This window comes from Ochlerotatus camptorhynchus, unplaced genomic scaffold, assembly GCF_037179485.1.
Source record: "Ochlerotatus camptorhynchus isolate MF236.1 unplaced genomic scaffold, CSIRO-AGI_Acam_v1.1 ptg000200l, whole genome shotgun sequence".
NCBI classification, from domain to species: domain Eukaryota; kingdom Metazoa; phylum Arthropoda; class Insecta; order Diptera; family Culicidae; genus Ochlerotatus; species Ochlerotatus camptorhynchus.
In genome coordinates this window covers 766,615-790,326 of record NW_027040690.1, presented here as the reverse complement: position 1 = coordinate 790,326, position 23,712 = coordinate 766,615, and the positions used below count along the sequence as shown (strand labels likewise).

Genomic DNA, 23,712 nt, shown 5'->3' with positions numbered 1-23,712 from the left:
AGGTGAAAACATTCTATTTCCGAAACAAGGCTACATCTTTCCATTCCATCAGATTCACGATCTGCTGCAACTCTGTACTATAGTTTTTTTCACTAATACAATCAAATGAATTCAAAATACAGTTGAAGTATCCTCCCACAATATTAGTGGAGACGCATGGTTTACTGAGATGTATAGACAGAACATTCAAAAACAAATTATCTCTCTCTTTTCTTTTGTTCGAACCCGAATACGCATACACGTTAACGTAGTTGATACTGTTTACGACGACTGAAGAAATTCTACCATTCACATCAAATAACGGCTAAGATACAGTAAAGGTATTCCTTATCAAAATGGCGGTCCCAGAGCCATAGTCAGCTATATTTATCAGAGCATTATGAGATGGAATAAACGAGAAGTTGGTATAGCATAATTCTTGTAAGAAAAGTATATCAATATCATTGTTAGTAATAAAATCCCTCAATAAAAACTTGTTGACTGTTGTTGTGCTACTGTTAAGATTCACACTACCAATTTTCAAAACAAAGTTCATTTTAAATTATCTTATTTCAAATCAATAGTCTGCTGCTTCGGATCATTGTCATGGTCTGGCATCTCTATGCCTGCATCGGTAGTTGGTTTGGACTCAGCTGATTGGCTCAACTTGATGTGTTTCGTCTTGCTTCTAGTGAACCGATCCAGTGCATCACTAATCGGCTCTTTAAACGATGGTACCACCAAGGTTCGGATGTCTTGGTGGTCAGACTCTGTAGTCGATTGCTCCTAATCCGAGCGCTCATTCGGTTTATCGCCCCTCTGCTTTGCCTGCTTTCTCCCTCTTTTCGTCGTGATCTTAGTGAACGGCACCTCTGGTTGTTTACCAGAACCGAATCGGTGAGTTGCGTTTCATCCGTTGTGGTTAGCTTAGCGATCTCCGAAGTTTGAGGTTGATCTGCAACTGTAGGTGTATGCTCCACAACCACAATTTCCCCACTTGTTTCCCCATCCTTGTGACCCTCTTCTCCAGAAACGATTGGCTTTTGTAGCGGCGGTGCCCTTGGGAACAAAAGGTTCAGATTAACCATTCCGCTCCCTTCTTCTTGCTGCCCCTTATTCTTATCCGTCTCCATAGCTTTATTTTCCGTTGATTTTTCCACATTCGATCTTTGTTGCTTGACCCATCTGTTTTCACCCTTCAGCAACCACTGTACGTTGACTGCCCGGACGATTTCCCGGACGACTGCTCGGACGACTGCCCAGATTCCTGCTCGGATGGCTGCATCCTCTCGTTGACCGACGTTGACTCTGAGGGCACGTCGCCTTGAGATGTTCGACGCTTCCACAAATAACACTTATTGATTAGACCTTCATAAAACACCCGCGCACGCAAATTACGCACTTGCAGCATGGCGGGTATTTCGACTCCTTCCTTGATCTCGATGTAGATTCCTCTAACAGAATTCCAAATTGGGAAACCCGTATTTTCCGCATATTTTTCCCTTACCATCCTTTGGATTTTTCCAAACCCAGCCATCACAGCAGATATCTCCTGATCCGCTATTTCGGGTGGCAGATTAAACAACCGCACGTACTTCACCACAGCATTCGCCGCAGACAACTTAACTGTGGTGCTTTCGTATTTGTTGTAGGGTAAACGCTCCTATAGTTGCGGTACGTTAGAAGCGTTAGGTTCCTATAGTTGTGTATGGAGACTCCATACACAACTATAGGAACCTAACGCTTCTAACGTACCGCAACTATAGGAGCGTTTCCCCTACTGGAATTCAACTGCACCAGGCAAATTCCTCAGCGTGTTCTTCAAGTCTTCCTCCATTTTGAACTTTATGATCACAGAGAGTTCACTTCTGTCCTTGTACATAGACACCAATTTCTCACATTTCAGCATCATCTTTGTCTTCATAAATCTGAATATTTCCGCATCCATTGGTTCTGGACTTCCTCGTTCAAAACGAACCCGGAGCGAGTTCTTTCTCAGTTCTGTTTCCGCCATTTTTCCGCGGTAAGAATACCGTCACACTACTTCACGAAATAAAAAAAAATCAACTGGGCCGAAACCCATACACTTCCTTTCAATACTATCAGTTGTAGCACTCTCAATTTATACGTCTTATTCGCACGAAGTCTAAAGCCGAACTGCAAAAAAAAACAAATTCCCGGACGAAAATTTTACCTGCCAACTGGTCGTGCAATGTCTCTTCTAGGTATAAATTTGTTTTTGCTGATAAGCTTCCTCGGAAACTAATGATTTGGCAAGGAATCTGCAGTTGTGGCCTTAAAACCAAGGTTTTCATCACATCTCACACAATGGCGTGGAAGGTTTGCATTAAAGAGTGTCTGAAAAAGAGGATTTTACCCTTCATTCGGCAACACAAGAGCAAAGTTATGTTTTGGCCGGATTTAGCCAGCTGCCACTACTCTAATGAGGTACTAGAATGGTATGTTGCAAACAATGTTAATTTCGTCGCCAAAGAGATTAATCCTCCGAATTGCCCTGAGTTCAGACCGATCGAAAAATATTGGGCAATTGTCAAGCGAAAACTTCGAGGATGCGGTAAAGAAGTGACAAATGCACAACAAATGCGTTTAAAGTGGAATAAGTTCGCCGGTACAGTGTCACCAGCGACTGTGCAGATCATGATGGCATCGATCACAAGTAAAGTGCGACAGTTCGTTTGAAACGGTAAAATGTAATAGTTTGTTATATATCGTTTGAAAGCTGAATAAATACAGTTTTGTTTGATGTTTTCATCAATCGTGTATGTTGTTTAGTTCTTGAGTTATGATCACTTGAATGCGTCCAAATTTACTTTGAATCGGGATTTAACATCTCAATACAGTTGCTCAATAGGTACGAAAAAACATATAATTCACACTCGGTTGCATCAAAGCTTCGAGAAACATAATGTGTTATGGAACTCTCATTCAATAAACACAACACAAGTTAGATTTGTTGCTCAAGTGTTTCATACAATATCACGTAGCATATAACTTCATACGAATTTGAGTGTAACATGTTTGCCCCTCCCATTTGATGCATGATTTGAGAGGTCATTCAAATAGTACATTGAAAAAGTTGAGTTTCATTATTGGGACCGAAAGTAAATCAAGCAACAAACTTGAAACTGTGTCGTATCAAGATGTATTTCTTGTACCATTTAAGGGATTTCTGGGCAACTTAAAAAAAATTAGATGTTTGCTATGTTGCTTGGGCATATTCAAGACTTAGATTGGAAAAACTATGCGGAACAACTTTGAGAAGATCGTAAATTGAATCGACTTCTTTGCGAAAAACTACTAACATTTTAATTAAGGCCAAGTGCTTCACGCATACCTACAGGCGTATATATAAGCTTGTAAGTATGCGTGGTGTACTAGGCCTAAAGTAAAAGGTTAATTTTTTGACGTAGGATTACGTCTTTCGGCAACATATTGGGGGTGAAATTTAAAAAAACCAAAATCGACCGCATTACGAAAAGAGGTCAGGTTTTGAACACATATAACTCTGTCAATAGCAGGTGGATTTTAATTCTAAACAAACCAAACGATTGGAAATTTAGCTACAAATCTGCTAAAATGAATACTTTATTAATTTTCAATAGGTCACTACTGAAAATTACACAAATGTCCAACCTTTGCAATGGTGATCAAAATTATCACCGATTGCCTGCAAACAGCGCATTCCCTAACACAGATTTAGAAATCGAATTCAATCCTGTCTCACTGAACGGTGCTCATTCAATCACCGTGTGTGGTGGTGTCCGGTCGTCGGTGTGAGCAGCAGCAGCAGTGCTTTTGGCGTGTGGCGTTGAACATCGTTCTCCAGTACACAACGAAAGGCAGCCAGTCTGCAAGCAGTGAGCTGCAGAGCCCACATGAGCATCCATAGAAGGAGAAAGAAGCCGCACCGCTATGGATCGGAATCAGTAACTCTTCGGGAGTCGCTGCGGGTCGTCTATGCCAAGCGCGTCACCCTTGCTCCAAACAACATACAGCTCGCCAGCCTCATCCGCGTTGTTGAACACCCTAATAGTTCAGCTTTACTCAACCATCCCGACAAAACGGTCCTTTTTAGGACCACCATACATTTGCTAAAGAGTATGTTTTGGACATTTGTCAAGGTCATCAATCGGATGTTAGTTCCCGCAAGCAGCAAGCTATCAAGACTCATTAACCTGGTGTATAGAAGGTGTAGAATTGCAGGCCTAAATGAATTGGTGCAATTTGTGGGTCATCTATGCCGAGTGCTTCACCCTTGTTCCAAACAACCACCCTAATATTAGCTCAGCATTACTCAACCATTACGACAAAGCGGTCCTTTTTAGGATCACCATAAATTATTGTTGTTTTAGAGTTCATTTTCATTGAACGTCCGCTCGCCTTTCTGCCAGCCACATCACCCCTAAAACTCTTTGATAATGCACCCAGCAACCAAACGTTTGTCGTCAAATGCGTAATAGTATTGAAGTGGTACATACACATTCTCGCAATGACCGAATACCACATGACCATGTCAATTAACCAAGGTTCGGATGGTTTTCTCCAGGAGCAAAAAAATCTTTCCCTAACACAGTCGCCGAATATTGATACCAAGCACTGAGCATGCCAGACGGTACCAATCTTTATGCATTTTGGTGCAAATTTTAAGCCCCTCCTATTAAGAGCATTATGCATGAAAGAAACCTTGCCGAATTCTCTAATATAAAATAATAGGCTTAAAATTTGCATCAAAAAGTATAAACGTAAGTACCGTCCGGTAGGCTCAGATTCTGTTATTGATATGTTTTCCCTAATAGGGGAAATGGCTCTAATGTTGACCTTTGGATCTAAGATTGGGCCCATCGCTAAAAATCAGCTATTTCTCAATTTTATCTAGATGATAGCGTCATTGGGACGGTACTAATGGATATTTTTGGTCGTTATTGAAAATTTAGACGATTGCTGAATTTATTTAAATTCCCCTACATATTTTATTTCCGCTCCACAATCACTTCCAAAAACATCGAGGAAAATTTTCCACAGTTTTTTTCTTAACTAGCTTCCAACCCATCGGTCCTTTTCATGACCAAAAATGGCTAATAAAAGAGTAAACTAAAGAGTAAGAGCTTGAATCCAAGACATATCGCCCTGGCTGGACTTGTACTACATTTACATCGACAGTGCACAGAACTTTCAAATTGCTTCCAAATTTTAACCTACCGAAATTTTTCACTGATAACGAGTTAAGAAATCAATTCAATATTTACTATATTTTTGCTGTGACATCATAACTACCTTTCGTAATCCTACGTCAAATCTACGGCCGTGTCTTGGATACAACCTCTTACTATTTGCACAGAAGTTGAATCGATTTCTAGTCTTGAACAAAGTTGATCTGCATAGTTTTCCCAATCTAAGTCTTAAGTTTGGTCAAAATTGAGCATTTTCGTAAATTTACAAGCAAATGAATAGTTTCCATGCATTTTCCCATAGAAAATTTAAAGTTCTTCCGCAAATCCAGACCGTGACCAAATTCGTTCAAATTTGGCACAGTTGTTGGGAAGCTTAATAAAGATCGAATGAGCAGTGGGGAGCAGAAGGTTGTGATCCGCCATACAAACTTGACCGACCCTAATGTACATGTCCGCTTTACAACATAATAAACATGTGTGATTATGCTTTTATTTTTCCTTTGATTTGTTTTCCGTCGATCTTGTTTTCCGTGCTGAGCACCAATGCTACCGACGCCAGGGAGGCAGCTCCCACACCTGGACCCTACCTATCGACCCATCAACTCATGAACCGGGGACCAACGGCTTTACTTCCCTTCCGAAGGAAGGCGTGATCAGAGATGTTATGCCTCAGAAAATCGTGGCGGCGCCGACTGGGATTGAACCCAGGCCTGCTGAGGTGAGAGGCAATCACGCTTACCACTACACCACCGGCGCCGCTGTGTGATGATTCTGTACGTTGACATAAGGTCATGTTAAAATTTACGAACTAATTTGAGAATGGTAGGCATTGATAATCAACTTTCAAAGTCCCTCAAAGCTCTTGTCCCTTCAAAATATTGTCCTTAATTTAATTCGAGTTTTTGTCTTTTCGACCTTTTGCCCCTTCAAGATTTTGAACTTGCGGCGTTTTGTCCTTCGATCTATTATCATTCAACCTCCCAATCACTGATCTTGTCACGTTGAAAATGTTCTCGATTTGACTTTCAATAAAGTTTTAATAAAGTTTTGCTTGCCACACAATGACCAAATGTGAAATGGAAAAGGCTCTCCCATCAACCAAGAAAACTGAGGAAATGCCCAAAGCCGAAACGAAGAACGCAAAAAAAGTCATCTCCAGCATCCAAAAATCGAAATTGAAGGACCATTCGAAGATGACACAAAAAAGAAAGGAAACAATTTTCCAACCAACCATAACGACACCACAATTCCCGCGACCACACTTTAATCAACTCCCACTGACAGCCAGAACAGAACTCCCTGCTCTGCTGATAACCGACTGGGACAATTTTCTCTTTCATGTCACATCGCCCGTTTTCCCCGCGGAAGATTAGCCTCACGTGACACACGTGCCGCCCCACCGCCGCCCCGGCATCCGACAACAATTCGTTCCAAACGAGTCGTCGTCGTTGAGTTGAAATTGGGTTAGAAGAACTCCATTCCACCGCACCACACTCCAACACAGCATTTCGAAATGATATCACATTTGAGAAGGAACGAGAGCGAACACACAAAAAAAAACCGCTTCCGAACGTGTCCGGAATGAACTGTCTCCGATCGCGCGTCCCAGTCATTGCCAATTTGCATACATACGATTTCAATTTTTGTCTGTTCCGGTTGTTGTCACTTTCGTTTGACATATTCCCAACGGCTGGTGGTGTGCTGCCGAGAGGTGCCTTCGCACACGTGTTCGGCCGCCGACCGACACCAGCCAGTCAGTGGGAAGCAATTTGGCTACAGATGTCGAAGATGATGCTTGTTAGGTTGTCTTCCCGCAAAAAGCCGTCCATTGGGAGGGGCGAGTTGATTAGATAGTTGGGACTTACCTGGAAAAACGCAAGAAAGAGAGAGAGAAAAAGGAAAATTGTCAGAATTCGTGGAAATGAAGTTGTGAATTACGAATGTCAATCAACATGTCACAGTTGGACACATTTTCCCGATGCATCACACACAAACACACAACCGTATAAAGGGAGCAGTGCAGTGCAGATTGATTGACAAATGTAACAATTGTAGGTGAAATTGTTACTGACAGTTGAAACATGGGAAATGAAGTCTGTAAAACATTGTTGTCATTGGCCAAGCAGCAGTTCAGGATTGCATGCAGTGTAGAGGGCCACGGGTGTTTCGTTGTACAAAAGCAATCCCGATAAAAAGCAAACATAATTATTTATGAACCTCACGACTGCCATCGTCGTCGCGTGGTTCAAATGATGGGTCATAAAATTTACATTACACCGATGTTGATCGAACCATGAGCCGCAAGCTCCAGGGTGGCAATAAAATTACAAGAGAAAATGACACACTGCTGTACTGACGACGGCGACGCTAAATAGTACCGTGACACGATATTTAATTACGCGGGAGGCCTTTTACGGGTCGGTGTCTGCCGCACAGCGAAGAACCTCGACTAAATATACACTTAGGTGGTATCTAGTGTTGTGACAGGTTCCCGTCAAGTAAAAATACAAGACACATTAATTAGGAACTAGCAACTAAAGTGAAGCGGATCATTAAATTTGTGCGCTCATGTCGTGAGAATCTTAGGCGTAGGCGAACCTATAGCTGCAATCAAACTACTAGGAGGACGTGAGTGCTGCTCTGGGGGCGTCTCCAGGTCTTTGAGAAAGGGGACACGATCCTCAAAGTTGCTGAGCTGGTTGCATTCCTGCAGTTTATGGTGCAAAATTCGTTTTAGGGATCCTGAGTAATCAACTCCACAAACCAATTTGTTGTATATTTATTAAATCAAAACTAACTGGGCGCAGAAACATTGATCTCCACGGGTCATCCAGCAGCTGGCAGCTTGGAGTTCAAGTGGCCATTTGTTGCATTTTGTACGAAACTTCCTGAACGGAAGCACCTTCCTAGTCATCATCGGCACTCATCGTTTGTCGACCCAGGCTGAGGAGACAGGCGTCCCCCAGGGTTCCATGCTGGCGGTTACGCTGTTCCTAATGGCCATGAACGATATGCTCGGGGCCTTTGGAAAAGGCGTCTACATCTACTTCTATGCTGACGATAACGTATTGTTGGCAATCGGCAACCCTGAAAAACCGTTGGAGTAAAATCCAAGCTGCTACTCGATCCGGATTCGCCCTATCGGCGGAGAAGAGCGTGATATCTCAACTCTATAGGTCTCACCATCTTCCGCTTCCAACAGCTGTCACAGCTAACGGGGTTCCTATTCCCTTCAAAAAGACCATACAGATCCTCGAGGATTCGATCACTTCTCCGGCATCAAGGCCAATTACTACACGCGACTCAACATCATTCGAACGCTGTCTAAGCCACACAAGAGCACCAACAGAGACGTTCTCTTACGGGCGGCGAAAGCGACGATCAACAGCCGCATAGTCTACGGCATTGAACTGTACTTCATGGTCAGTGACTCCCTGACAACTAGATTAACTCGGATCTATAATACCGGAGCTCGGCCCGTTGCTGGCCTCCTGGACACTTAGATTTTTTTTTCCAAGATTGGCACCACCGAGCAGGCTCGGCATTTATTTTTACTGAGATCTCAGCCAAATTTATGTTTGTTAGCCGAGATCTCGGCAAAATTCCCGTTTGTTAACTGAATCTCGCTGAGCTAAGGGAGGCCCCAAAAAAAATTTCACTTAGATCCAGCAAAATAGATTGCCGAGCTGCTCGGTGGTGCCCATCTCGGTAAAAAATCCAAGTGAGTACCATCAACACCGGCCGATGCAGCATGCATCGAACTAGGGATCCTACCTTTCCGGTACCAAACTACGGAATCGTTATGCTGCGGAGTTATTTGCTATCTGGAGAAGACATTCGGAAAATCCGAGATCTGTTTCCTCAACGAGGGGAATAGAGCCCTCAGAGCCCTCGCCCATCAGGATCTCCCTCCAGTGTCCAGGGTGCACTGGAACGGAACAAGGGGATGGGATGCGCCAACCCTCAACGTAGATAGTTCGATCGATCAAAAATTGCAAGCAGGCACCTACACACCCACGTCACCGAAATGCTAGCATTCAAATATCGGAACTTTCACCACCGGTATATCGAAGGCTCCAGGGGCTCAAATAGGGTTGGATTTGGGATAGCTGAACAAACGTTTAGCACATTCTAAAGCCTCCTAAACGCTTTCTCGGGCATCTCGGCGAGGCTGCTGCGGTTCTCTATGGCGCCACCATTCCAGCTGACAAACCGATCTGCATACTCTCTGATACCGCAACCGTTCTGGCCGCCTTGAGATACCCGATATCCAAGCACCCGTGGATCCAAGACATACAGCGGTTCTGCCTTTGTATGGATCCCGGGTCACTGTGGTATACAGGGCAACGTAGACGTCCCCGATCTAGACGCGGAGAAATTCGCCAAACTCGCTCTCCGCACCGGTTGGTCCCAGGAGTGAGCCAACAGCAGAGGACTTTTCAATGACTGATGCAAAATTTGACTTTTTCGCACAGTGCTTAAATGGTTTCAATTCGGGTCCTGATTAGCCTCCCAAAGTTACAACTCATTTGGTTAGAAACAGACTTCGCACAAGCCATTTGAAGTTTACATGTAAATTACTATGGGAAATCTCAACTTTTTGTTCATTGCCTTCTAGTCTTTTTCCATATTGAAACAGTTTGATAGCCATTCTTATAGAAAATTTTCTCAGCTACAACTTTGCTTAAGATAATTTCTATGTAAAACAAGACAGGAAAAAGTTATTAATTATTTAAGAGATTGGTAAACTTATGACATGATCAAGCAGCTGCTCTGTAGACAACTCTGTATTTTGCAGTGTGCAATAGTAGCCATGATTTTTGTGTCCTATTTAATGTCCCAGAAACACCAATGTTGCCTGCTGAGCAGTTGATTGAGCATGATCATAAGACATCAGCGCATTGAACCATTGATAACCTTCGATCCTTGCATTTAATCAAAAAGTGGTCTTCAGTTGTAGCTGGGAAAATTTCCTACAAGTACAGTTGAAAGCTTTTGAAGCAGACCGATATGGTGAATTATTAGATAGACATGAACAAAAATCTTGGTTTTACCATAGTAATTCCCATACAAACTTCAAATGGTTTGTGCCATCTCAGCTTCTCACCAAATGAGTTCAAATTTTGAGAGGTTAGTCAGGATCCGATTTGGAATCGTTTAAGTATTGTGAAGCGAAAATTTCAAATTTTGCATCACTCTACTGTTCATTCGGAAAATAAAAGGCGAAATCAACAAATGGGTCGATACGCCAAACTGGCGCAACCATCGTGTCTTATCCCGCCTTCGATTCGGCCATACAAACCCCACCCACAATATGGGGGGTGGGTCCCCTATCACGAAACGGTGTGATATATGCAACACAACGATGAGTATATCATCGTTAACTTCCCATACTTCCAAGGTCCCAGGGAACTGAACGGGATCCCGGGCAGTATCCGAAACGCTCTATCAACTGACTCGGCAGCAGAAGCAACCCTGATCTACTTCATTAAGGACTATCGAGTCGATATCAGCGGCAGCGGACGTCCCAACACCATCCGTCGTCAGTCAACCACGTTCAACAAGAGAGACAGCCAACCCGAGACAGCATTGTTTTATTTAGTTTTAGCTAATTAGTTCTAGTAATCATGTTTAGAAAGCTCCCTTCCAGAGCCTCCATTACTTTTAAGTAAAGCCCCTACTGGGCCCTCCACCAAATTTTCCTAATACTCTGTAGCTTGGTAGGCCCCCTTAAGGCTCCAGGCTGAAAGCCTTCCTAATAAGAAAAACCTAACTTGATTATTTTGCTTTTGAGGATCGCTTCTGATTTTGACAATTTTGGGTTGGATAATCAAGAACTGGTGAATATCAACAAAAGCGTATTCGTTGATGTATAATGAACTCATTAGCTCATTTCGCTCGTAAGTGACAGTGAAGCTTTTCAAAACAAACACAATTCATCTTCACTGGGCTGAAGCGCTGCTCCTTGGCAGACACTGATTATACGGCAATTAGAAGCGAAAGACTTCCTGATGTCTTGGGAGAAGTTTTTGAGCAGATATATGGCCACCTTTTGGAAACATTCAGTTTCCGGCAGGTCACAAGTCTAGTCCCGGAACATCCGTAAAAGTGGCCAATTCATTAAACTGATCCTAGAGCTCAGCGGTTTTTTCGAAATCACTCATAGACGACTTATCAAAATAAAATCAGAGTTGGTACCGGAATATAACCCTGGGCACCACGGTATGAATCACCGGACGATCCGGGACATCTGAAAAAGTGGTAAATTCATGAAACTGATCCTGGAGGTCTGTGGTTTTTCAAAACCACTCATAAACGTCTTATCAGAATGAATTTGGAGATGTGACCCGAATACGGAAACAGGAGACCACTTAATGGTCATCCGGAAGATCCGGAACATCCGCAAAATTGGTAAATTCGTGAAACTGATCCCCTGCGGTTTTTTCGAAACCACTTATAGACGTCTTATTATAATGAATTCGAAGTTATGACCGTAATGTGGACCCTGGGGACCACGAAGTTGTACACCAGAAGATCCAGATCATGCGTAAAAGTGGTCAATTCATAAAACTGATCCTAGTGTCTTCGAAAACTTTCGCTTATCAGAATGAGTTCAAAGCGGCGCCGGTGGTGTAGTGGTAGGCGTGATTGCCTCTCACTTCAAAGGACCTGGGTTTAATCCCAGTCGGCGCCGTCGGGATTTTCTGAGGCATAAATATCTGATCAGGGACCGTTGGTCCTCGGTCCATGATCTGATGAGTTGGTAGGTAGGGTTCAGATGTGGAAGCTGCTTCCTTGGCGTCGGTAGCATTGGTTCTCGAATCTAATCTAATATATATGTTGTATCAAAGCGGTATTCGTGAACAACAAATCACGAAAGCATGAACTGCTAGTTCGTTTGAATTCATGACTTATGCAGGCGTTACGTTTATTTTTGAAATGTTACTTCTGCAAATATTAGTTTCAGTGCTCTAGGGGGCTGATGGTGTTACAAGGTTTTAAAAAATATCTTGTCAAAATAGACGAGTGCGTCAAACGGCGCCGGTGGTGTAGTGGTAAGCGTGATTACCTCTCACCCCAGCAGGCCTGGGTTCAATTCCAGTCGGCGCCGCCGGGATGTTCTGAGGCATAACATCTCTGATCACGCCTTCCTTCGGATGGGAAGTAAAGCCGTTGGTCCCCGGTTCATGAGTTGATGGGTCGATAGGTAGGGTCCAGGTGTGGGAGCTGCCTTCCTGGCACGTCGGTAGCATTGGTGCTCAGCACGGAAAACAAGATCGACGGAAAAAACAAACCAAAGGAAAAAAAAAAAAAAAAAAAAGACGAGTGCGTCATCATAAGGAACGCGTCAAATATGGTGCTGGCATGGTATATCTAAACAGCGATGCATTTCGTGAATCTTCAGGGGTGGAAGGATGCGTGGACATACCGTACCAAACGCTTCGAGCTAGGTTATGAGTGAATGTAACAGTAATATGCAATGTAATAAATGGTTTATAAAATACAGTGTAGTGGAAGGATCTCACCAAATGCCTCCAATGTAAACCAAATTCCCGATTTCCATTTGACATTTGTCAGCTGTAAGCTTTTCTCTGGCACTTGAAAGTCCTACCTCGGCAACATGATCGCACTGAATGATGGGACGTTGGGGGGTTTGGTGGCTTGACAGCGACCTCAGGAACAAGGTGGGGGATATTGTAGGTCCTGCAGACCGTCGATGTACGTGCGCTCGCGGAGTTCCGAATGGAAGACCTTCCGTTGCTGATGATTGGCCATTTGCGCCAGGAATTGAGGTGCTCGTGAAAATAAAATCTTGAATCTCGGCTTTGGTGTCGACCCAGAACCGGGCAATCGAATCCAGGTCCATCTATGGTAGTTGTTTACCGGATCAGCATCCAAGTATAACTATAACACAGGTCATCACTGGAATTTCGAATCGCGTAAAATCTGCTCGAATTACGAGACAAACTATCTCACATAAATTATTATTTTAAATTTTTCCAAATATTCAAACCCGACAAAAAAAACAAACGTCACGGCCGCACGGACGCACAGCCTACTCTCTCTGATGTTATCACATTTTTTTTCCATCAGTAGCATTGATTCTCAGTGCAAAAAACAAAATGCTCCCTCATTTTTCAAAAAAATTCATTCTCATCAATATTAATTTGGAGTTGTGTTAGGAAAATAGACCCTGGGGACCTCGGATTGGCCCTCCAGAGCATCCGCAACATCCGTAAAAGTGTCATGAAACTGATCCTAGATCTCATCAAATTTTCCGAACAAAATCGCAGCCATAACGTTTTACAGTTGTTCTTCTGAATGGAAAAGGATGGATTTGTGTTTAGCATTATACTAATTTACATCGAAAAATTTACTTTTCGTTGCTAGATCAACAGTTACTGTCAGTTTTTATCCACGCTTTGCATGAATGTATTGATGAAAATATGTGTTTGTACAAGCTAACACCATCGCACCCAGTCAATTCAGAAGCATCTACCCAAAAGTGAATCAAATCTAGTTAATAATTATATCAGCATTGATCGATTCTCTTCATCGACTTTCTCTTTCGTTAATAACTAAGCTGCCAAACCATTCCCTGTTGCTTTTTTGGTTTTGAACGCTAGATAAGAACCTCCTATATGAAACTATTAGTAGCGCGAAATCTGTTAAAATAGCAGTGGTTATCAAAAGAGAAAGTCGATGAAGAGTCTTCTAATTAATATTATATACACCTGCCGATGTGGGCCGTTATGTTGTATTCAAAGCGGACATTTCCGCACATTTTTTTTTATAGTTCGATCGGATAAGTCTGCTCACATCGATAGATCCAGTTATCCACAATTCAGATTAATTACCTTTATTAAATGTACACATTACTCTAAACAAGAGTTACCCATTTATGAGTTAAACGTCCACGTATTTTCCGCTGAAAATGAGGTACCCTTTTTTGCTTGTTTTATTGCTCAACAAAAAATGCACTTTATAAGATAAATTTGTAGCGTATAACGAATACCTGTAATCTACAAATGAAATAATTACTTATTGGAAGGCTAAAAATAACTCATTTGAGGGAATATAAATTTAAACCAAAACGCAAAAACCGAGGTACCCACAAATTCATCACTTTGTATGGAGAAGTACCCATCATTTCAAAAAGATCACGTACAATGTTAACGCGAAGCTTACAACCACGGGAAATATGTTTTTGGTACGTTTTAATTTTATTTTAAAAAATTGGATTTAATTGGAAAAAATATTTTAAAAAAATCAACGAAAATCAGTTCTTAAAAATCACAAGAAACAACAGATTTTCGTGTCAAATCGTCTGCGTCCTAGAAGTACGGTCGACTTAGTTCGCGCTCCGCTATTTTGGAAGTTTTCTCGCTATTCGCTTGATTTAAATTATCAGTTTTTTCTCGCTTAGAGTTCCCAGTTAAACAATTAACTAAAAGTGAGTTTTTTTCTGAGAAGAAAGTGTGTTTTCGGCATCATCGGAAAGAAAATTGTTTTTGCGATTGCCAATTCGCCAAACATTTTGCGCACCATCGGTGCGTGGTAACGCATACCTGCACACGGATCATCGTCATCGAGTGTCAGCATCTGCCTCCGCATTTACACCGCTCATCTATCATCGTGTGTTCAGCACACACCAACGAAGACCGCCCGCACACGCTGATCGAAGATCATCAGTTAAATTTTAAGTTTGTGTTCTGTGTTTGTAGTTTTTTTTTTTGTGTTTTGTGTCCGAGTGATTATCGTTTCAGTGGTAGAGCGTTTTTCGCTCCCACTAGTACGGCAAAATGGACATTTTGTCGGAAGACGAAATGGACGTTTTGTCGGAAGATGACACCACTTTGCCACGCGATAGCAAGAAGGGTCGAAAACGTCTGTCATCCCAGAAATCAGATGATGTCATCCCTGGTTCGTCGTCTCAGTCTGGCAAAGGTCAGGCTCAGAAAAACCCCCGATCGCGAGCCTATCCAGATGACTCGACTGGCCCATGGGTTGTCTACTTTCAGCCCAAAAACAAACCTTTGAACGTTGTGCAAATCTCAAATGATTTGACGAAGCGATTCTCGGCCGTAACTGAAATCACGAAGGTTAGGCACAATAAACTTCGTGTGTCCGTCTCTAACCTGAAGCAAGCTAATGAGATTGCTGTCTCCCAGCTCTTTACGCTCGAGGCAGAGAAGCAGGCGGTTGGCCGTTTCAAGAACCGTTTGCTTCCCCCGGTGAAGATACTGGATGTCCAAAAACTGGGCTCAGTATCTGTCAGCGAGGGTAAAAAGAGTTTTACCCCCACAGACTCGTTCCGTGTGACCTTTTCTGGTTCAGCCCTTCCTCACTACATCGAGCTGGGAAAACTTCGACTACCTGTGCGCTTGTTCGTTCCCCGGGTCATGAACTGCCAAAACTGTAAGCAGTTGGGACATACGGCGTCCCACTGTGGCAGCAAGGCACGCTGTTCCAAATGCGGGGAGAAGCACGAGGATGGCACCTGTACAGTCACTGCACCAAAATGCGTGTACTGTAAGGGAACTCCTCATGGTCTCTCGTCATGCCCGGTGTACAAACAACGCTCACTCAAGGAACGTTCCCGGCAGTCTTTTGCGGAAATGCTTAAGACGGCCACGCCATCGACCAACGACAAAAATCCATTCTCTCTTTTGTCAGATGACGAGACTGACGCTGACTTGTCTGAGGAGGGAACTTCTTTCCGTTTTTCTGCACGGAAACGAAAACGCATCCGTTCGCGGAAAGTTGACAATGAAGAACCCCAAATCAGCTTGCCCAAATCAAGGAGTGGTGGAAAAAAAGAGACTGACTATACCCAGGATTTTCCACCTCTCCCGGGGACATCCAAAACCCCTGATGTCCCATTTTTAAGAACAGAAGCCCATTCTTCATCTGGGTTGTTCTCATTTGATAAAATTGTGGACGATATCCTCAAGTACCTCAATATTTCTGATCCTCTCAAAAGCATTGTTCTGGCAATGCTTCCTTCTGTGAAGATTCTCTTGAAGCAGTTGACATTGAAGTGGCCCCTCCTTGCAGCAATCTTTTCCTTCGATGGATAATTTTCCAAACGAGGTCGGGGATTTGATCACTGTTCTACAGTGGAATTGTCGAAGTCTTATTCCTTAATTAGACTCATTTAAGTTTTTAGTTCACAATAATGATTGTGATGCATTTGCTCTGTGTGAAACTTGGCTCTCTTCAGATATCGATCTTCCTTTTCATGATTTTAACATTATTCGACTGGATCGTGAGGATTCGCGTGGAGGAGGAGTACTTTTGGGGATCAAAAAGTGCCATTCCTTCTATAGAGTGAATCTTCCACAATTTCCAGGTATTGAAGTTGTCGCATGTCAGGCTTTTGTTAAAGGCAAGAGCCTTTGTATTGCTTCTGTGTATATTCCTCCCCGAGTTTCGATTAGTCAAAAACAACTTTCAGATATCTGTTCAGTACTTCCTGCTCCACGGTTGATTATGGGAGATTTGAATTCCCATGGTACAGGCTGGGGGGAACTGTATGATGACAACCGTTCTACTTTGATATATGACCTCTGTGATAACTTCAATATGACAATTCTTAACAATGGAGAAGTAACACGTCTGGCTGGTCCATCCTCAAATGGAAGTAGATTAGACCTCACACTTTGCTCTAATTCATTATCGTTGGATTGCACGTGGAATGTGATCCAGGATCCCCACGGTAGTGATCACTTGCCGATCGGCATTTCGATTGCCAGTGGGTTCAATTCGTCGGAATCCGTTAACGTCGCGTACGACCTCACCCGTAATATCGATTGGACAACGTTCAAGACCGCGATAGATGAAGCCGTGTCGTCGGTAGAAGAGCTTCCACCGTTGGAGGAATATAACTTCCTCTCCAATCTGATCTTGGACAGCGCGCTTCGAGCTCAAACTCGGCCGGTTCCAGGAACGTCTTTTCGTAGGAAACCTCCTACCCCTTGGTGGGACCAGCAATGCACTGAGGTTTATCGTAAAAAGTCCGACGCGTTTAAACTTTTCCGGAAACGCGGAACACCCGAGTATTTCGAAGCGTACTCGACTCTTGAACACGAACTCAAGAGCCTCATCAAAGCCAAGAAACGCGGATACTGGCGGCAATTCGTGGACGGTTTATCGCGCGAAACGTCGATGAATACGCTTTGGAACACGGCGCGAAGGATGCGTAACCGGTCTTCGAACAACGAGAGCGAGGGGTACTCAGATCGTTGGATTCTCAAGTTCGTGCGAAAAGTATGCCCTGATTCCGTGCCGGCAAAGATGATTCCTCACAAAACGACGAGACGAGATCAGCCAGCCTTTTTCAATGTTGGAGCTCTCACTCGCGCTTCTTTCGTGTGGCAATTCGGCTCCGGGGGCTGATAGAATCAAGTTCAACTTGTTGAAGAACCTCCCAGACGCCACTCAGAGGCGCATGTTGAACTTGTTTTGTCAGTTCCTGGAGCTCAATATTGTTCCAGATGATTGGAGGCGAGTAAGAGTAATAGCCATTAAAAAATCTGGGAAACCCGCGTCAGATCATAACTCGTATCGTCCCATTGCGATGTTGTCGAGCAATCGAAAATTGTTGGAGAAAATGATCCTTTTTCGCTTGGACAAATGTGTTGAGACGAACCACCTACTCTCAGATACTCAATTTGGTTTCCGTAGGGGCAAGGGAACGAACGACTGTCTCGCGTTGCTTTCCACAGAAATTCAGTTGGCTTTTGCTAAAAAAAAGAGCAAATGGCTTCTGTATTCTTGGATATTAAGGGGGCTTTTTATTCAGTACCGATTGAAGTCCTTTCAGACAAACTCCACGCTCGTGGCCTTTCTCCATTAATTAATAACTTTTTATACAATTTGCTGTCAGAGAAACATATGAGCTTTTCTCATGGAAACTCTACAGCTTCTCGATTTAGTTACATGGGTCTCCCCCAGGGCTCATGTTTAAGCCCCCTTTTGTATAATTTCTACGTCAGAGAAATTGACAATTGTCTAAGTGACAACTGCACGTTGAGACAACTTGCAGATGACGGAGTAGTGTCTATGACAGGGCCCAAATGGGTCGACCTGCATGGACCCTTACAGGATACCTTATACAATTTGTCTACTTGGGCTATCGAGCTAGGTATCGAATTCTCCTAGGAGAAAACTGAGTTGGTCTTTTTTTCTAGCAAGCATAGCACAACCAAAGCTTCAACATTTGGGTAAACCGATCACTCTTTCCATGTCTTTCAAATATCTTGGGGTCTGGTTCGATTCCAAATGCACCTGGAGATCCCACATTGAGTATCTGAGACGAAAATGCCAACAAAGGATCAATTTTCTTCGAACAGTTACCGGAACGTGGTGGGGAGCTCATCCGCAAGATCTTCTAACGTTGTACCGGACAACGATTTTATCGGTTTTAGAATACGCTAGTTTTTGTTTCCAGTCGGCGGCTAAAACTCACATCATCAAACTGGAACTTATCCAGTATCGTTGTCTTCGTATCGCGTTAGGATGCATGCACTCGACTCATACGATGAGTCTAGAAGTGTTGGCGGGCATGTTGCCACTCTCTGATTGGTTTTCGGAATTGTCCCTCAGGCTCCTCACCCGTTGTGAAGTTAGGAACCCACTGGTAATCGAAAACTTTGAGAAGCTTCTTGAGCTCAACCCTCAAACTCGTTTCATGACTATGTACTACGTGTACATAACACTGGATGTCAGCCAGTTAGTTTTGATTTATCTATGACGCGGGTTATTTTATTTTTACGGATAGTCTACGAGGCTATTCACTCTATGAGGCCGGTAAAGCACTCCTCGTATTTTCTCATGGAAATTCGAGAGCTTCCAAGTGCTTTATCTTTAAGATCTTTTGTCATCACCTTTGCATGGGTCCCATCTCATTGCTCGATTCCGGGCAATGAGATGGCGGACTCACTTGCTAAGGTGGGCGCTATGGAAGGTGATATTTACGATCGACAGATCGCCTTCAACGAATTTTCTTCATTTATCGTCAACAGTCGCTCGCCATCTTGCAAAATAAATGGAGTGAAGGGTATTTGGGACGATGGCTATATTCAATCATCCCTAAGGTGTCGAAGATTCCTTGGTTCAAAGGTTTAGATGTGGGTCGAGACTTCATTCGTATGATGTCACACCTCATGTCCAATCACTATTCGTTAAACGCTCACTTGTTCCGTGTTGGGCTGGGGGATAGCAGTCTCTGTGAATGTGGACAAGGTTACCAAGACGCCGATTACATTATTTGGTCTTGTGTGGAGCATAGTGGAGTCAGATCTGAGCTGTACGATTCCCTTCGGGTTCGAGGTATACATCCCAATGTTCCAGTTCGGGATGTTTTGGCTGGACGCGATCTGGAGTTTATGAAATTCATATATGTGTACCTTAAGAATATTAACCTTAGAATGTAAGTTTGATTAACCTTACTTTAGTTTGTATTTTGTACGTGTGGGTTTTTTTTTTAATATTTGCTTTTGAGATGAATAGAAATAAGTTCATGTTTAAGCATTAATTAAATATTTGTATCGTAAACTACATTTCAAGCCTCCTTCTCCCTTTTCCCATCCAAAAAATTGAAAATCTCCACTAACCTCGAGACAACCGCGAGTATTCTAGTATCCAGTATCCATTAAGTATCCAGTTCATTTAACTTTATATAAGAAATGAATAATTTATATCGAAAATGACAACTCGGCTCTGTTAAGTTTATTCGATTGAGCCTGTACCAATAAAGTAATTATTAAAAAAACAAATTTCAAAAGGTCCTATCAGCATGATCGATTCTCTGCATCTCTTTCGTTAATAACTCAGCAGCAAAACCATTCCCTGCTGCTTTTGTCGTTTTGGACGCTAGATAAGAACCTCCTTTATCAAACTATTTGGTTAAAGTAGCGCGAAATCTGTTCACATAACAGTGGTTATCAAAAGAGAAAGTCGATGAAGAGAATCAATCAAAGCAGATAGGACCTTTTGAAATGTTCATCGAGAAATGTCATCTCATTGATATTATACACGCTACTTGAAAACTACCCAAAAATGGGTAGAGTCTACCCAGCCGGTCAAAACTGAACCTACCCAAAAATGGGTAAACATGCATTTACCCAAATCTGGGTAAACGTACTTGCGACAGAAACTGGCTAACGATTACTCAGATGTTGACATTTGATAACTGGGTAAACCTTACAAAACTGGGTGCCATCTACTCAGTTGCTGGGTAGATTCAAAATAGCATACACGCTATTTTGAGGCTACGCAGTGACTGGGTAGATCGCACTCATTTTTGCATGCTGGATGGAGTTGTCAAAAAATGAGTAAACTGCCCATGTAACCATCCAGCCCGCTAATAGCCCGATAATCGCCCTTTTTGCAATATAAGGTTAATATAGGGCTCCCATACTTTATATCAGCTATATATCAGCTTTAAGTTGCAAAAAGGGCGATTAGCGAGCTTGTTGATTACTCGGGTGGTTTTGCTCTGATGAGTGGAGTCTACCCAGAGTTTGGGTTAATTATTCTGATATCAATTTTTCCTAATTTCAAAAGTTTGAAGCTGTGAACAGGCGATTTTTGCGCAGTGAGTCAAAAATCAGTTTTTAGTAGTGAAGCAGTGAAAATGGAGCAGCTACGTAATAGCCTGGATGGTGTAAGCTAACTAAATCTAAATCAACAACTAGAAGCTATTTTTTTTGTTAAAACCGATTGATGGGTAACAACTACGTCATGTATAAATAAATAACTTATCATTTTTTTGTTTTTTTTTTATTATTCTTCCAGAACAACATAATTTATATATAAAGCCTTCATGGGGCATTCATTCGTTTCTATCGAAATAGGTAAGGTCTACTCAGTTGTGAAATGTCATCATTTGAGTAACCGTTACCCAGTTTCTTCCTTAGGCACGTTTACTCAAATTTGAGTATCCATGTTTACCCATTTTTGAGTAACTTCTCTTTTGACTGGACTAAGTGATTTTCGACTCAAAAATGAGTAGCCTCAAAATAGCGTGTCGACAATAGACACACACATTAATAGACCTGCCGATGTGGGCCGTTATGTTGTATTCAAAGCGGACATTTCCGCACATTTTTAATAGTTTGATCGGATAAGTCTGCTCAAATCGGTAGATCCAGTTATCCACCATTTAGATTAAATACCTTTATTAAATGTCAAGTACATATCACTCTCAACAAGAATTACCCTTTTATGAGTTGAACGTCCACGTATTTTTCCAAATACACACGCTACAAATGAGATACCCTTTTTTGCTTGGAATTGCTGACCAAAAAAACATGTACATACGATAAATTTGTAACATTTAACGAGTAACTGTTACCTACATGTTAATTACATTTGAGGAAATACAAATTTAAACCAAAGCCAGGGTGGCCAGTGAATTTTCTTTTTGAAATTCCCGGTTTTTTCCCGGTTTTCCCGGTTTAAATTTTAAAAAATTCCCGGTTGTTAATATTAAATATAAAAAAACCAAATTGAACGCATTTTTAAGAACGCTCTGAAAGGAATTTACTGAAAGGACAAAAAATGTGATTTAAGAAGATTCCCAAGATTCTAGGGCTTTAAAATTTGAGTAGTGTCTGAAACTAGAACTTTTTTTTTTTCAAAATTTGTGATTAATAACAATGCAACGTGATGCAAGATTTGGAGTAAAAATAATTAAAATGTGAGATTTTGAATAATTTTCAAGATCCCAGATATGAAAAATTAAATAAATATCATACTTACGAGTCGTAGAGTCCTAATTGTCACGCTCTGAGACTTGGAAGCATTTTAAGGGTTATAACAAATTACATTACAATCTATAGAATCTAGCGGACAAACCCTGGAATTTTTAGTAAATTTTAAAAGAATTCAAAGTGTTGATTTCAAACAAATATTGAGAAAAATTCCCACACAGTTTTCGAAGGAAAAGTTTTGAGCAGATTTCCAGAATTATTCTGACATGAAAACCCTAGTAATTGTTAGATGAATTTGGAAGAATTTCTGTTGAGAAGAATGCAAATTTTAAATTAAATTGTTAGAAAATTTTAGAAGATTTAAAAAGGAGTTGTCAAAAACAAAACATTGCGTAAAATTCCTATGTGATTCTGATGAAATATGTATGGGTATCGTGAAGAAAATAAGAGATGAATTTTAAGAGAAATTCCAAGAGAATTATGATAAGAATTCAACAAGAAACAGAGTTCTTAGATTGTGTTGCCAATAATTTCAACTCTGGTGCGAAAGATTCATCACAGAACTCCAACAAAATTTATTGCAAAAAATTATGAGAATTAGAAAGAAATTCTTTAAAATAATCAAAGGTTTCTAAATCAAATTTCGAAAGATTTCTGCTGTTTTGAATAGAGTTAAAAGAAATTTTTAAAAATATTTTCAAAGGAATCAAAGTTTCCGGATAGGCTTAAGGGAATTCTAAGAAGCATTCCAATTAAATTCTTAGAAGGGGTTGCAAGGAAATTGCAAAAAGAATTCAACGGCAATTACTACGCGGATTGTGTTCTGGTTTATTTCAGAACAATTTCAAGATAATTCAGAGCAGAATTCCAAGTTAATTCTGGAATTCATGTCATGAGAATTTTGAACAACGAAAAATTAAACCCCCGGAAAAGAATAATTCAGTTTCGGTATTCACAAACATTTGTTTCGAAAGTCCAGCATCTTCAATATTTTCTTTTAAGGACCATGCACTTTACATCTGAAATTGAGAAGACAAAAATCAATTTTCAATATTGCTGAGTGATTAAATACTAAAAACAATAACACGGGAAACTGAAGAAAATTATGCAGCAAATAGAGCAAGACATTCATTTGGTAAAGGATAACTCTGTTTTAATGATTTGTTCTGAAATTCTGGTGTAAAAATTTGTTCCTATGGTATGGTTAGTTTATTTTCCCGGTTCTCTCACTGAATTCCCGGGTTTTTCCCGGTTTTCTCGGTTACTTTTCAAATTCCCGGATATTTCCCGGTTTTCCCAGTTTGCTGGCCACCCTGCAAAACGCAAAAACAGAGGTACCCAGAAATTCTTCTTTTTGTATGGAAAAGTACCCATCACTTCAAAAAGTTCACGTACAATATTAACACGAAACTTACAGCCACGGAAGAATATGTTTTTGGCAAGTTTTGTTTTTTTTAAGTATTGGAATATATATTTAAAAAAAAATCAACGAAAATCTGTTCTTAAAAATCACAGGAAACAACAGATTTTCGAGGATTTTTGATTTAAATTTTTGTTAGTTTTAGAAATATAAAAAATGTAAATTATTCGACGGTGTGCGCTTACTTCGCATTAAGGGAACTCAAAAACCTCAAATAAGATTTTTTTAAAGTTAGTAACCAGTTCTAAATTTACCATGATTTACCAAATTTACCTCCTAGACCAAAATGATCGCACCTATTGAGCCAATGCTATATTGGCTATCGATGAGATCATTTTTTCGGTCGGGCGGCAAATGGAAATAACATTGCTGTGCGGCTAATAAGCTTTATGTAAACCGTACA

The 23,712-nt window shown here is 41.5% G+C and overlaps 1 protein-coding gene across 2 annotated transcripts in view; it reads right to left on the bottom strand.

Annotated features, from left to right (window-relative positions):
- SKIP (Shal K[+] channel interacting protein) overlaps positions 1-23,712 on the bottom strand; it is a 791,488-nt gene that overhangs the window by 236,762 nt on the left and 531,014 nt on the right. The gene's annotated exons all lie outside the window — the stretch shown is intronic.